The sequence below is a fragment of the Tursiops truncatus genome, chromosome 12 (assembly GCF_011762595.2).
Source record: "Tursiops truncatus isolate mTurTru1 chromosome 12, mTurTru1.mat.Y, whole genome shotgun sequence".
Lineage (NCBI taxonomy): Eukaryota > Metazoa > Chordata > Mammalia > Artiodactyla > Delphinidae > Tursiops > Tursiops truncatus.
In genome coordinates this window covers 63,625,297-63,640,551 of record NC_047045.1, presented here as the reverse complement: position 1 = coordinate 63,640,551, position 15,255 = coordinate 63,625,297, and positions in this window count along the sequence as shown.

Genomic DNA, 15,255 nt, shown 5'->3' with positions numbered 1-15,255 from the left:
TGGTAATCATTTTGCAGTAAATACCTGTATCAGATCATCCCGTTGTATACCTTAAACTTACATGTTATCAGTCAATTATGTCTCACTAAAGCTGGGACAAAGAAAATGTGATGAGAACCCTTGACAAATGGGCCTCCAAATTGCAATCAATTTTTCAACTTTACTGGCAGCAAATCAATTTACTTTTGCAATGTTTATTCGTGAGAACACCAAACCAAGCCCAGCAAATGATTGTCAGTAGAGCAGATGAATTACCTGTAAGAGATCAGAGTCATAGTTGAAGATGATACCCCCCAAAATATTAAGGTCTGTTAACTGGGACATGCAAAACCTGTGCCTTGTGACTCTGCAGGAGGATGTCATCAGGGCAGTATACAGGTATCCCCACAAACCTGTGACTATGTTGAAGGCTGACAAAAAGAATGAGGTAGGAATGGTTTTAACAGGCACACAGAGACACTGTTAGGCAGTGTTAGTGGTTGCATGGTAATCATCCCCATTTGTTTTGTTCTGTTTAGAGCCTATTAATCCTTTCAATCATGCACCTAAAATTCTTGTGCTGAATTATATATATTAAAAAAAAAAAGGGTTGCTACTGGAATGTTCTAAGAATGGACAGGAGAGATCCTTCAATCACCTATGAAGCACAGTCAGAAGTTACCAATGCAGGTGACAAGAGTTGGAAATGACAAAGAAGACTGTCAAGTGGAAAACTTCCTGTTTGAACTCGAATCTTCCCATTGTACCAGGTCTGAGGCATCACCAGAAATAGCAGCGGGTCCTGGAAGCCGTGGTCACAACCTGACTGGGACATGGAAACTGGAGGAAACGGGAATGAGGTGGCCGGCTATGCCTCATTCCTTTCAGACACGCTTACGTACACAGGAAGTAACAGCCAGGACTGTCATCCTTTAGGACAAAGGATAATGATGTAAAAAGAGTCTAAAGTACAAAGATCTCAAATAATCATCCCTAGGTCATGGACACTGCCCATCTGACAGAAAGTCAGATTTACTGTTTGAACCCCAACATGTCATGTCATTTCCTTGGCTGTATATCTCTTTGTTCCCTGAGGGTGAGACAGACTTTCTTTTCCCCTGTCAGGATCCCAAGATCAGCTGGATGACCCTTCCCTCAGGGACTCAGTAGCAGTTTTTGTAGGGCCTCTTTTGACATGGCTCCACAAAATTTTAGACTGGTCCCAAATCCAGGTTAAGCACAGAAAAAAGGAAGGTATTTGAAAAGAGCTATTTTTGTTTTGTTTCTTTTTTCCAAAAACAAAGTACAGCAAGGCAGGCTAAACAATGGAATTAAATGTCCCTTTGAGATCATGTTGGCTCTGATAATATCAAAATTGCTTGCTCTTAAACCTTCACTTTGGTGCTGGTGTTTGCACATGTCATACCTTTAAGTTTTCGGTATTCTTGAGCTATTCTTATCCATAATTGTATCAACCACTTTTTTCTTAAACTTACATTTCCCTTATGTTTTGGAACATCTTTCACTAAACATCAGATAAATTCATAATAAATGAAAGGTTTTGAAGCTTTCTTTGTAAATATCAGTAAGTTTTAAAGAATTGCTTTTCTTTATACGCATCTTTTCAGAATTTTCAGTGTACTATTGTAATAATTACCTTTGATAGATATAAATTCCAAGGCAGTAGCATCTGATACATTTTTAATATCTGAATCCTTGCAGAGTAATTTTCTGGACTATTTCCCTTTTGCTCCTTTGAGAACTTATTACAGGCAATCCTTGTTTTGCATGTGCCCAGTTAAATGAAACACCTTTGTAACAGAACCATGCAAAGCGAGCGCTGTTGTGTGCTTTTTAATTTAACCTTGTCAAGATTCAAACATCACTTTTAGGAGAATAGAATACTTCTGTGTTATAGCAGTGGCATTTTTCTCTAAAGTTATTAATAAGTTATTTAGATTGCCTTAAACAGACATATATTTCCTCTGTTAATTCAGCCTCGGGCTACTCACAGAGTGCAGGACAAACACAAAGGGCTTCTGCACAGTTCAAGACGTCACCAAGTGGTTCAGCTACAATTCTGGTCTTTGGTCAAGTTTTTCCTAGTGTTGGTGAAAAGAGTGAGGAGAGTCCCCTAAGTGACCTTTTGTGTCCCCCATGGTCTCACGGGTTCCCAGCCACAGATGTAGCAACCAACTGCTTCCAGGCACATAGTAAATATTCAATGTGTGTTAGCAATTCAGTGAGTGTTAGCAATAAGATTTTGCCACAATTTTGCATGCTTAGAGGAGATAATTCTGAGGCTTGTAGCCATATTCATATGACATTAGTTTTCACTTTTCAAGAGCAATTTGAAGCTTCCATGCTAATTTGATCTAGGTTATTGTATTAGTTTCCTACTGCTGCAGTAACAAATTACCACAAATATAGTGGCTGAAAACAGCACAGCGTTGCTTTCCTCCGGGAGGCTCAGGGGAGTATCCATCTCCTTGTCTTTTCTAGCTTCTAGAGGCATTCTTTGGTGCATGCCCCCTCCCTCCATCTTCAAAGTCAGGAGTGTAGCATCTTCAAATCTCCCTTCCCTCTTCCAAGGAACCTTGTAATTACATTGGGCCCACCCAAATAATCCATGATAACCTTCCCGACTCTTTGTTTCAAGATCACAATTTTTAGGGATTAAGACGTGGACAGAACTAGGGTCCATTATTCCATCTACCCCTGACACTTTTAAGATTGCATTTGATTTCTCATCTGCAGTGAAAACAAAAGACTAGGTGACATTGGAATTTTCAGGTGACTCAGAACTATCGAAGCTATTTATTTCCAGGATTGTTTACATATTATCATGTATCAGAAATATCCAGGCAAAAACTGTCAGACATTATGAGTTGGCTGATCCATTATCCATTTCTAACTCTTTATTCCTTTTGTTGCTTCTGCTCAAAAAGTTCGTGCTTTCTTGGAATGGCCAAGTAATACAGTTCTTGGCCAATGAGATATAAATAAAATCTGTTGGGAATTTTGGGGAAACTTTGCTTGCATCACTAAAAAGGACATATGTCCTTTTCTTTTTCCTTTTTTTTTGGATACAGACCTGATAGTTGGAACTTCAGCAGTCATCCTGTAATCATGAGGAAAAGACCAGGCTAGGGAATCATAGAGACACTGACCCTGCCATTGTTAAGTTACTGAAACAGCTCTAGCAACCACCCTAGCAACTTCCTGTTATGTAAGAATCAGTAAACTCATATTTGTTGTAGCCACTGTACTTAGGTTCTCTGTTACGTACAGTTGAACAAATAAAATAACAGTTTAATAAATTACCTAGTCTAACCATGAATGCCATATCCCACAGAAACCATATAGCAGGACAATAGCAGGAATACACACAGATAATATTATAATGGATAATGAATTTATGCTATTATTTGATAATTTTTAAACTTATTAATGGAAAATCCCCTTCTTGAGTCAAACCAATAACTTCAGAGACCAGAAATAAATTGTTGTCCAATGTAAGCTGGCCGAGGAAACCTTGCCAACTATTTTTCTCTCTAAAAACATCTCCTATTTTTTATATTTAGCCTTTATCCCTGCTTGCCCTTAAAAGCCTTATTTCTATAATAGAAAATATTTTTCTACCTCTGTTTACACTGGACCTGGTTTACTTATTTTCTCACCATTGTTTTCTCCTGGTGAGGTTCCTTTCAGTCCTGAAATGTCAAGGTTTTGTACCAATGCTGAAGCAAAAACCTTTGTTTTTAAAGCTAAATACTTTGCTCAGAGGGGATTTCCAAAAGAATTGAATAGCACACTCAGGGGTACAAATTATAGGGAACCCCCTTAACTTCTCCTGTTCCCCCAACAGCAGGCAGTTTCCATGAAGCATTGGCTGCAACCTGAGTAGAGGGATATGCACACTTTCTGACCCCTGAAGACACTACCACAGGCCAGAAGGCTGAGTGGTCAGCAAACCTTATGTAGAATTACGTGGAATGTGCAATGTGGAAGTGAGAACGAGGAAGAAAAAGCAGAGAGAAGGTAAGAGAGAGAGGTTCAGTGGCCAACTAGTCTTGACAGAAGTTGTAATCATAAAAGTCTACAATCCCATCTAAAACATGGTAGTTAAATTATGAGAAGTGTTACCAATGTAATTCTTGGAATGTTAGAAACTTATAAATATTTTTGTTATTTTAGGTATTTCAGCTCCATTTTCAGTACAGACACTTCAGAGATATTCATATATATGTTTAATTTTAAGATGGCACAGATTTTAGAAAACACCATCAATTTAAATACAACTTTTTTTCTTTTTTGTGGAGGAAATAAAGCAATCCACATTAAGTAGACAAACCAATTCTTACACAGCCTAATTTCAGAAAGATATAAAGTATGAAAAGTGAGCATTTTAGACTTGAAGGAAAATTGCAGTTCTATGGCTCCGTCAGAGAGATCTAAGCTCAGATTCTTCATTTTGAACTTGAGATGTAAGCTATGGTGGTGGAGGGGATTGTGGGAGGTGGAGGGGGGCTGCTTGGAGAAACGCTAAGAGAATTATGAGAAAAGAAAAATCACAGCTTGGTCAATATTTACGATAAATTTAGCACTCGAGTGTCTTCAGAGAACCACAAGAATTGAGTCGATTTTGCTTGTCCTTGTTTATTTGAAGACATATAGGTCCTACCCTTGACAATACTGTGGAAAGATAAAGACCCATTAGAGCTTATTGGAAAACGCCCAGGAAAACCAGGAATGAGAGTTTGGGTTTCAGCTTACAGTCAATTTGTGATATGACAGGGGCATATTATTTAATGAGATATTGCTGGCCTGCAATATCTCCTCTGCAAAATTAGCATGAATAGGCTGCTGATTTCCCTCAAAATATCTGAGCCATTGGGAGCTCAGAGGTGTATTTCTTTGGGATTATCCAGTGAGTTGGGGGCAGGGGTGAGATGGAGGAGTTTTCCGCATTTAAGCAGAGTGGCCTCAGGGCCTTGGCTGGAGTAATGTACCCTCTGGGGCCAAAGTGAGGAGCAGTGCTGGGGCCAGGAGCTGGTAGCTGCCTCCCACCAGCAATGTTCAAGCTTCCTAATGCCAGCCCTCTGGGCAAAGGGTCTGCAAGAGGAGTGAGGGCAAACCCCCCAAAGACCACAAGATCACGTGGAGGCTGAGGATACAGACTTTTGCTTTCAAATCTGCATGATGGATGGTGAAATTCAAGTGGTCATTTAGTCTCTGCCATCAGGCCCTAGCTTTCTGCCCATTCCTGTGTTCATCTAGTATGAGGCACTAATAAGCACTCCTAACCTGATCAAATCTGAGAAGGGATGGAGCAGAGGATAAGAAGAGTTCTAAGGTTACAAAGTGACCAAAATGTGAGAAAACACAACAAATTGAAAGTGGGAACAAAATCTTCTGCAAATACAAATGGAAGGAATCTTAAAATAGTGAAAAGGATTCTCGAGAGTAAAAATTTATCATAAAACAAGTTGATAAATGTCCCTTGCGATGTAATCAACAATGCTCACATGCTTTCTACTTACACTTAGACTTAGGAACAATGTCTTAGAATCCAACTGAATCATAAGAACAGGAGCTTTTGTTCTCATTCTAGAATGGTGCTTTTCAAAATGTGGGTCACAACTCATAAGTGGATTATAAAATTAATTAGTGGGTCATGACTAGCATCTTTTCTTTCTAATGAAATAAAGTAGAATAGAGGATATCAGATTGAACCATAAAAAGTGAGTTTTGTGGAACTTTTGTTTCAGTTGTGTGTGTGTGCTAGGGCATGATGCAGAATATATTATTTACTGTGGGTAGCTGTCCATAAAAGTTTAAAAAACAATCCTGGTGAGACATTAGGTGAGACTTCCAGAAAATCTGGAGCAAACTTTGTGTTATGGATTGAATTGTGTTCCTCAGAAGCATATGTTGAAGTCCTAACCTCCAAGACCTGTGAATGTGACCTTATTGAGATATAAAATTTCTGCAGACTTAACACAGGTTGATACATTAGGGAACAATTTAAACATAATGTGAATTTCACATTTGCTTATATGTGATTTATTCTGGAAGAAACACTAAATAAGTGCATCCAACTGCACCCAGCTGAACCTAGCTGTATAGGAAAACTGAAAATACTCACAAGCGCACACCTCAAACATCTACCTAAGTTCAGCAGGTGTTATGAGCCGTACCCATCTGTTGTTACAACTCCCCTGACCAATTTCAGACAACTCTCCTTCCACCACTTCACACTAGCTCGCAAGCTACAACCCTTCTGGTCTTTGTCAAAGTAGCATATTAGTTTTAGTATTTTTGCATTTCTTATTCATCCAACATGTGTGAAACGAGGCTAGTGCTTTTATAAGGTTCTATCTCTTTTTCTTTACATGTCACTGTTGACATTTCTGAGTATAATGTCCCAATCACATTTTTCATATAAGCCCTGAGGTTGTCACTGTGTGATTTTGTAGGGCATAGTGATTTTTAGGAATGCTATGTCATGTGATAGCAGAAGTGACTGCATGGTATTTAAAACCATGATACTGGATGAGATGATCCAATGGGTAGATATGGGAGAGGTCATGGCTGAGTCCAGGGGCACATAACTTCACAGATGGAGGAGAGGAGGAGCCAGCAAAAGAATCATCTGGTGAGATTAGAGGAGACTTGGCTTCTCATACCGTGGTTCTGGAAAGTATTACAAGGAAGGGTTAATCTACTGTGTCCAGTGCTACAGAGAGATCAAGAAGGAAGAGAACTGAGTGAGCAATGACCCCTGAATTTAGTCACATGGAGGTCCTGAGTGATTTTGATAAGTGCAGTTTGGGTAGAGTAGTGGGTATTAGCCGAATTGGAGAGGGTTTAGTAGCAAAATGGAAGAGAAAAATATATTTTTGAGGAATCATGAAATAATTTTATTTGATTTTGATACAAGTCTTTGACATGCCTTAGTAGGCATATTTGTGTCTTGTATGGTATCTTATAGATCAGATCTACTTACAATTTTCAAAGGTTATTAGTAAGTTCCTACTGTGTGCCTGGCAGTGGGAGAGATGCACTGTGTTTAAGAGAGCAGATGCTAGAATTGAGACAAACTTCCTTGTAAACTGTGGTCCCCAACCCTCACTAGTTGTCTGCAGTAAGCCTCACTTTTTAGGCTCCTAAAATGGGGTTAATATCCTATCTCAGTGGGTCATTATTGGGACTATGTAAGTTAAGTGCTTCAGGGTGTTATCTGACACACAGGATGGCTCATGAAGTTTATTAATTTTTTAACAAGGATGACAGTAAAATTTTGGCCTTGAATTTACAATGAAGTTGAGGAGATGAGACAGATACAAAAAATTAAATAAGTATAAATAAGTAGAGTCAAAGTGATCACAGAAAGTGCGGCTTAAAATGGAACCTAATGGAGGAATAGCTCTGAGAAGAGATTCACTCGCTCTTACCAAACACCTGCCACTCTGCAGGATGCTGTAAGCACAGTCACTTGTTCAATCCTCACAACCATGCTCTGAGGAGGCATTTCTCCCCAGGTCATGGGGGAGAAGATTGAAGCTCCAGCAGGCTCTTTCTCTTGCTCCAGGTCAACAATTAATGGAGGAGCTGGAGCTGGACCAAAGTCCACGCTTAGTGCTGGCAGAACAGCAGAGAGGTGTGGATGCTTAACTCTCCACTCTTTGCCATATGCAAACACTAACAAACAAAAGCAAAGCAAAAACAAACCAAACCCATGGCGTGCAAAGACACATTTTAGCCTGATACATCTAAAGAACTACATCTAAGCAACAAACCCAAGAAAAGCTAGCTGTATATTCTTCCTCTTGAGCTTTTCTTCTTCTGGTAGAGCTAATGATGTGTCAAAATGGGGTTCAAGGAAAGGTGAAGGAGAAGGACAAGGGGGGGGCTGATCAGCAAGTGCCTATCACGGGGTGATTTGTGCTTCTGGGAAGATGGTTACAACCTACCGTGCTGTCTGTTTCCCAACCCGGCTGATCCGCAAGTTTATTCCTCAGTGGCCTGAGCTGCTGCCGTCCTGGTTCCTGTGTGGTTTTTGTTGGGATAATTAACAGGTAGGCAGGCACTGGGATGTTTAGAATGTCTCCACACCAATTGAGCTTCTCACTAAAGCTGGTAGAGTGTGGGCAACTGGTGTCCTGCGGGGTATGGTCTGAGGAGTGGCCCAAATCCCTCTTCACTAATTGAACATTAAGGGTTCTCAAAGCACTTCCTTGATCAGACAGGAGTGTTCAACTGGAGGAGATGTGCTGTGTGGCCAGGCATCACGGAAGCTAATTATTAAAGCACTGGCAGAGACACTTGGTCTCCTCACCTCCTCTCAGCTGGTAAAGGCTATGACCTCAAAGGATAAACCCAGGACAGATAAGTTTTGATGGGTTGTGAGAAAAATGGAACACAAGTCCTTGTAGACAGATTTCTGTGGAAATTTGAAGGAGAGTCTTCATGGGGAGATGTATTTGTTTCCTAGGGTTCTCCTAACAAATTACCACAAACTGGGTGGCCTTAAACCAGGGGTCCCAAGCCCTGGACTGTGGACTGGTATCGGTCCGTGGCCTATTAAGAACCGGGTTGCACAGCAGGAGGTGAGTGGCAGGTGAGCGAGCTAAGCTTCATCTGTATTTACTGCCACTCCGCATCACTCGTATTACCACCTGAGCTCCACCTCCTGTCAGATCAGTGACAGCATTAGGTTCCCATAGGAGCTCGAACTCCACTGTGAGCTGCGCATGCGAGGGATCTAGGTTGCCTGTTCCTTATGGGAATCTAATGCCTGATGATCTGAGGTGGAGCTGAGGCAGTGATGATAGCGCTGGGGAGCGGCTGCCAACACCGATTATCATTAGCAGAGAGGTTTGCCTGCACAGAGACCATAATAAATCAATTGCTTGCAGACTCATATCAAAACTCTATTAGTGGGCTTCCCTGGTGGTGCAGTGGTTGGGAGTCTGCCTGCCAATGCAGGGGACACGGGTTCGTGCCCTGGTCTGTGAAGATCCCACATGCCGTGGAGCAGCTGGGCCCGTGAGCCATGGCCGCTGAGCCTGAGCGTCCGGAGCCTGTGCTCCGCAACGGGAGAGGCCACAACAGTGAGAGGCCCGTGTACTGCAAAAAAAGAAAAGAAAAGAAAAGAAAAACTCTATCAGTGAGTTGCAAGTGAAAACAAGCTCAGGGTTTCCACTGATTCTGCATTACGGTGAGTTGTATAATTATTTCATTATATATTACAGTGTAATAATAATAGAAATAAAATGCACAATAAATGTAATGTGCTTGAATCATCTGGAAACCATCGCCCCACTCCAGTCCGTGGAAAACCTGTCTTCCACGAAACTGGTCCCTGGTGCCAAAAAAGTTGGGGACCACTACCTTAAACAACAGAAACCGATTCTCTTACAGTTCTAGAGGAATGTGTAAGTCTGAGATCAAGGTGTTGGTAGGGATGGCTCCCTCTTCTGAGGAAGAGTCTGCGCCATGCCTTTCCCCTAGCTTCTGTTGGCTGCTGGTAATTCTTCCTTTTCTTTGACTTGTAGACACATCTCTCCAGTCTCTGCTTCCGTCTTCACAGGCTGTTTCCCCTATGTCTCTTCTTATAAGGATGCAAGTCATCTTCCAAGCCTCACCCTACTCCAGTATGACCTCATCTTAATTTTATCTGCAATAACCCTGTTTCCAAATAAGGTCGTGTTCTGTAGTTTTCAAGAAGGACATAAATTTTGGGGGGATACTATCCAACCCAGTACAAGAGGGGGGCATAAAACCATTAGGTGTCATTTTTTGGAGAGAGAGAGTGGTGAGGAAAGGAGAGGAAGAGTCTCTGAAGGCGGGCGTGAAAGTATACCAGTGAAGCAGGCAACCTTGTAACAGGAAACAGACGTCCCAAATGAGGCAATTAAGATTTTAAAGAAGGAACTGTATATGATGAGTGGCAGGGTTAAGTAAAAGTGAAGAAACAAACAAACAAAAAAAAAACAAGAGGGTAACCGAGAACCCCAGAGCTAGCATAGTAGGGCGTAATCTTCACAACCCACCCTCCACCTTCCCTGCCCGGTGGAGACGAGCTACTCCACCTCCCACCAGTATCTCAGCTGTTGCTGAGGCCTCTCCAGTCCTATCCCGGCTTCTCTGATGCTCGGACGTGGGCTGCCTGTGGGACCGTTCCCGGCATCCAGGCACACACAACCCGGAAACAGGCGGGTTGGTGCTGGTGCGTCACCCTTGAAGCAGGGGCGATGGAAGCCAGTTGATGCCCACTCCCCTATTACTTCCCCAGCAAAATGTTCTGTGATTTATTTCAGAAAATTCCTCAGCAGATTGAGGAACTGAGTGCCACTTGATGAGAGCGGTGGCCAATTCAATAACTCATCTTTGTTTGGGTTTTTACTTCCTCTCCACTCCCCCGCCTCTCATTCCCGCGCTCTGAGGAAAGTTCCCGAATAAATCATGTGCACTCAAGCCTGCATTGCAGTCTCTTCTTTCAGGGAAACCCAGGCTAAGTAACCATTCTAAAACCAGCAAGTACAAGGAGATTACTGGATTTGAGAGGGTAGTGGGGAGAGAGAGAGGGTGCGAACCAGGGCAGCTGAAGCCAAAGCTAACAAAATGTAGTCTAACCAGGAGTGAGGCAATCACTGTCAACGCTCAGGCCGGCAGGGGACAGGCAGGGGCAATTCACAGCCCAAACACGATCTCCTCGTCCCCACTGTCCCCTGCCAGGACCTTCTGTGGCTGAACCAGTTCCCAAAGGGTGAGGAAGGGTTAGCCTTGATGCAGTCCATAGAGGTCAGCACAATCGGGCCTACTCACCTATCAGCTTTTTCTCCTGCTGACCTTGAGTCTCACAAAATTGACTACAGCATCGCCTTTCTTCTCAGGCCATCTTTTTTTTTTTTTGGCTTTATTTATAAATTTAATATGATAAGCACCTATGAAACTACTGCCCGGTGGAAAAAAATTAGAACATTACCAACACATTTACATCTACTTACATACGCCTACTCTATCTTATCCCTTTACCCCTTTCTTGTTACCAAAGGTAACAACCATTTGTTTTATTTTGTTAAATTGAAGGATAGTTGATTTACAGTACTGTCAGTTTTGGGTATACAGCAAACTGATTTAGTTATATATAGGTATATATATATATGTATATTTTTTCAGATTATTATCCATTACAATACAAGATATTGAATATAGTTCCCTGTGCTACACAGTAAATCCTTGCTGTTATATAATTTATGTATAGTAGCTTGTATCTGTTAATCTCATACTCCCAAAGAGTTGCTCTTCCAAGCACACAGGAGTCACTTGTCTGCTACACAGATTATTTTTATTTATTACAGTTGAGCCTACAGGTCATAATAAACTCAGCCATCATCTGGATTAAACAGCCTAGTATTATTAGACGGATGAACGTGGATTCAGAACATCTCCTGGTTCAAATCCCAGCTTTGCTAGAATTTCACTCGAGCAAATTTCATAATCCTTCCAAGTCTCAGCTTTCTCATCTGCAAAATAGGATTAAAATATCAACCCTACCTCACAACATTTTTGTGAGGATTCAGTGAAATAACACGTTGTAAATGGTGGCTATTTTTAAAAATTACTGCTTACTCATGACTGTCTCAATTTTTTGCTTATAGCCTCAGATATTGATAGATTTTATTAACAAATTGTACAGAGTTGGATGTCAGAGTCTCAGAAATCTAAAAACTTATCTAAATACCTGAGGCTTTCTCTTAATGTTAGAGTTGGATAAACTAATATTTTATCACCCCTTCTGTCTCCTTGCTCTTAACTATATAAAACAGCCAGAATTAATCATAAGTGACAAATTAGCTAGCTGTTCTTCAGTTGCATTCAGACTACAATGGTTGTTTTTTTTAAAGAAACTTTATTTTTAGAACAGTTTTAGAGTTACAGTAAAATTAAGATAGTACCAGGAGTTCTCATATACCTGTACACGTAGTTTCCTCTATTATTAATATGTTATATTACTATGATATATTTGAAACAATTAATGAATAGATATTGATACATTATTAACTGAAGTCCATAGTTTATTCAGATTTCCTTACTTTTTACATAATGTCTTTTTTCTGTTCCAGGATCCCATCCAGGATACCATATTACTTTAGTTGGCATGTCTTTTTAGGCCCTCTTCGCTGTGACAGTTTCTCAGACTTTCCTTGTTGCTGATAATCTTGACACTTTTGAGGTGTTCTGATCAGGTATATTCTAGGATACCCCTTTATTTATCTGATATTTTTCTCAAAGATAGACTTCTGGGGAGAAAGATCACAGAGGTGAAGTGTCATTCTCATCACATCATATCAAGGGTGCATTGTGTCAACATGATTCATGACCATTGATGCTGACCTTGATCACCTGGTGGAAGTAGCGTTTGTCAGGTTTCTCCTCTGAAGTTACTCTTTTCTCCCACTACTTTCCATACTGTATTCTGGAAAGAAGTCACTATGCACAGCCCACACTTAAGGAGTGGGGATTTATACTCCCCCTTCTTCAGGGAAAAGTACTTACATAAATTATTTGGAATTCTTCTGCATGGAAGATACTTAATTATTCCATTGCAGTATACATGTAGAGTAGAATTAGAATTGTTAACCTGCACCCCCGTGAGAAACAACTTCATCCACTAGAGTAAATGCTCATATACAGTTCCTTTTGCTATTAGTCTTACCAACTCCTCTCATTTCCAAAGTGACTTAGGTCTGCACATCTCCCTTTACCCACTTGGGTGAGATTGTTTAAAACATTTGTAACACTTTCAGTTTCTCTTGTCCCGGTCTGCATCAGACTACAATGATCTTTAAATGGGCTTTATTTTTTTTTTTAAGGATTATTTTTGACGTGAACCATTTTTTAAAGTCTTTATTGAATTTGTTACAATACTGCTTCTGTTTTATGTTTTGGTTCTTTGGCTGCGGGGCATGTGGCATCTTAACTACCCGACCAGGGATCGACGCCACACTCTCTGCATTGGAAGGCGAAGTCTTAACCACTGGACCGCCAAGGAAGTCCCTAAATGGGCTTTAAATTAAAATTGACAGTGATGAAATAATTTATGCCAGACTCTCAGGGACAGTCTGCCTGATTGCTGACAGGGATGAATCACTGAGGGAAAGGCCCGCATTTCTGTGCTGCTGGACGCTTTGACCTCACCTCTGAATCGGCTGGGCTGCATTCAGGTTCACTGGAAAGTGACCTCTGTCTGGGAGCCCGGTACAACGGGCCTGGTGTAGCAGGGCTCACCCTCAGCTGTGTTGTGAAGGTTTTGTGTGAGTATCTGACCTCTCTGTGTTCAGGAAAGAGTGTGCTCTCTCTGTTGTAATTCAGCTTCGCATATCCAAGTATTTGTGACTCTGTGAAACACAACATATTTAGTTCTTTTCTGGTCCTTTGAGAAAAATCTACCAATTTCTTTTGAAGTCATGGGGCTATGTAAATAAAATCTCTCCAGCCTCATAAACAACTTCTTCCCCCCCCTTTTTTTTTCTCTTTCCCAAATAGGACTTTTTTTTTTGAGTGTGAATAAAGATATTACAAGAAAAAGAGAATATAATAAAAAGGAAAACATGGGTACAAATTTATGATAATACTAGCTTTATTTTTCTTAAATAAAGGAGAATAATGAATTTGAATCAAATTGGATAATGAAGAAGAAGATGGAATATGTTATGAAAATAATAATGTCTATGCTTTCTCTCTGGATTATGTAGTTGTTAAACCATATATTTAATTTGTTGAATATTTTGTGGTTATCACTCTGTTTATAAAAATGATTGCTAATTTCAAGTTCTCACTGACGGAGAGGGAGCCAGAGGGCATTGTAATAGATATGCACTAATCCTAAAACTGCTTTGGACACGAGAGCTGGCCCTCCTTAGCAGGACTCAGGTGTTAACAACCAAGGCTTCAGCCACAACAGAATTTGAAAAATATCCTACATGTAAACTTTTCTTCTCAGTGACATATATTTTGAATTTCTGTTTTCAATGAACAGAGGAGAAAGGAGCTGTGAAATGCATTTTCATCTGAGGAGATATGAAGAGGGTTCATGGAAAGAGGTAAGTTAAGAGATGAATCAAATCTTTCCTTTGAAAAAAAGAAATCAGAAAAGCCCTATTTTGACTGGGCATTTGGAATACCATTGCCTTTGGGACTCTGTCAATGGAATGTTTAACCGCAGTTCCTTGGGAAATAGACCAGGCTTCTCATTGCTCCATACTTCTCTTTGTTTAAGTGTCTACCTGTCATAGAATTGTTGAAGCCCTTCCACCTCCTGGAATTGAAAGCCACTCTGGGGGGAGAGGCAGGGTTTAGGGGAGCCCTCACTCATCTCACAGAGGTGCAAGGGCAGGGTGAGCACCTGACAGTGGGTGCCCCCTTGTATTTTGCATCCTAGATGCCTCACTGGCCTCACCCTAGCCTTGGTCCCCAGAGCCACAAAAAGTTATCTGAAACTTTTGAGATTTAGGCAATATAGCGATCTGGGCATCTCCCAGGCACGTGCAGATGTATGAGAGCACCTGGGCTCTGGTGCTGTGTCAGCTCCAGTAGAAAGAAAGTGCAAGTTGCTACCCCTCAACCTCAACTGTGTGAAATGACAGTTTGATCCTTTGGCCAAAACACACCTAAAAGGCCAAAATGTACCTGTGACCGATTAGATCTCCCACAGTCAACCCAGCCTGATCTGCCTGGTTGAGCAGCTGAGAAGGTGTGTTTCCAGAGCTGTGTAGTTTGACTGTTTCTCCAATGGCTTAGGGATGGCTGGCTTGGTCTCCGAGTAGATTCTCTCTGACCCATTCTTTCTGATTCTGACCTTCTGTCTCTACTCCAGGTCCTAAGACCCACTCTGGGTGGTGATCTGGCAATGACTGTTGACATTCCTATGATCAGAATGCCCAGATGCTGGTTTTCAGCTGGGCTGTGTCTTCCCCATTGCAGGGAAGTTAACTTGTTTTTGGAAGATTCTAGCACCTTAGTGTCTTGACTGCTTGGATTTTGCATATTTCGACAAAGCTTTTCCTTATGATTCCCAGATATGATTCCTTCCTCTCTACTCCCCCAAAGCACCTGCCTTATATTTCTATTTATTGCTTCCTCTGCCCTGTATTAACAGTGCCTGGCATGCACGTCTTGCCCTCACCAGACTGTGGGCTCCATGAGTCCAGGGTCAGTGTCTCATTCAGTTCTGATTCTTCACAGCATTAATCCAGTGCCTGGGAC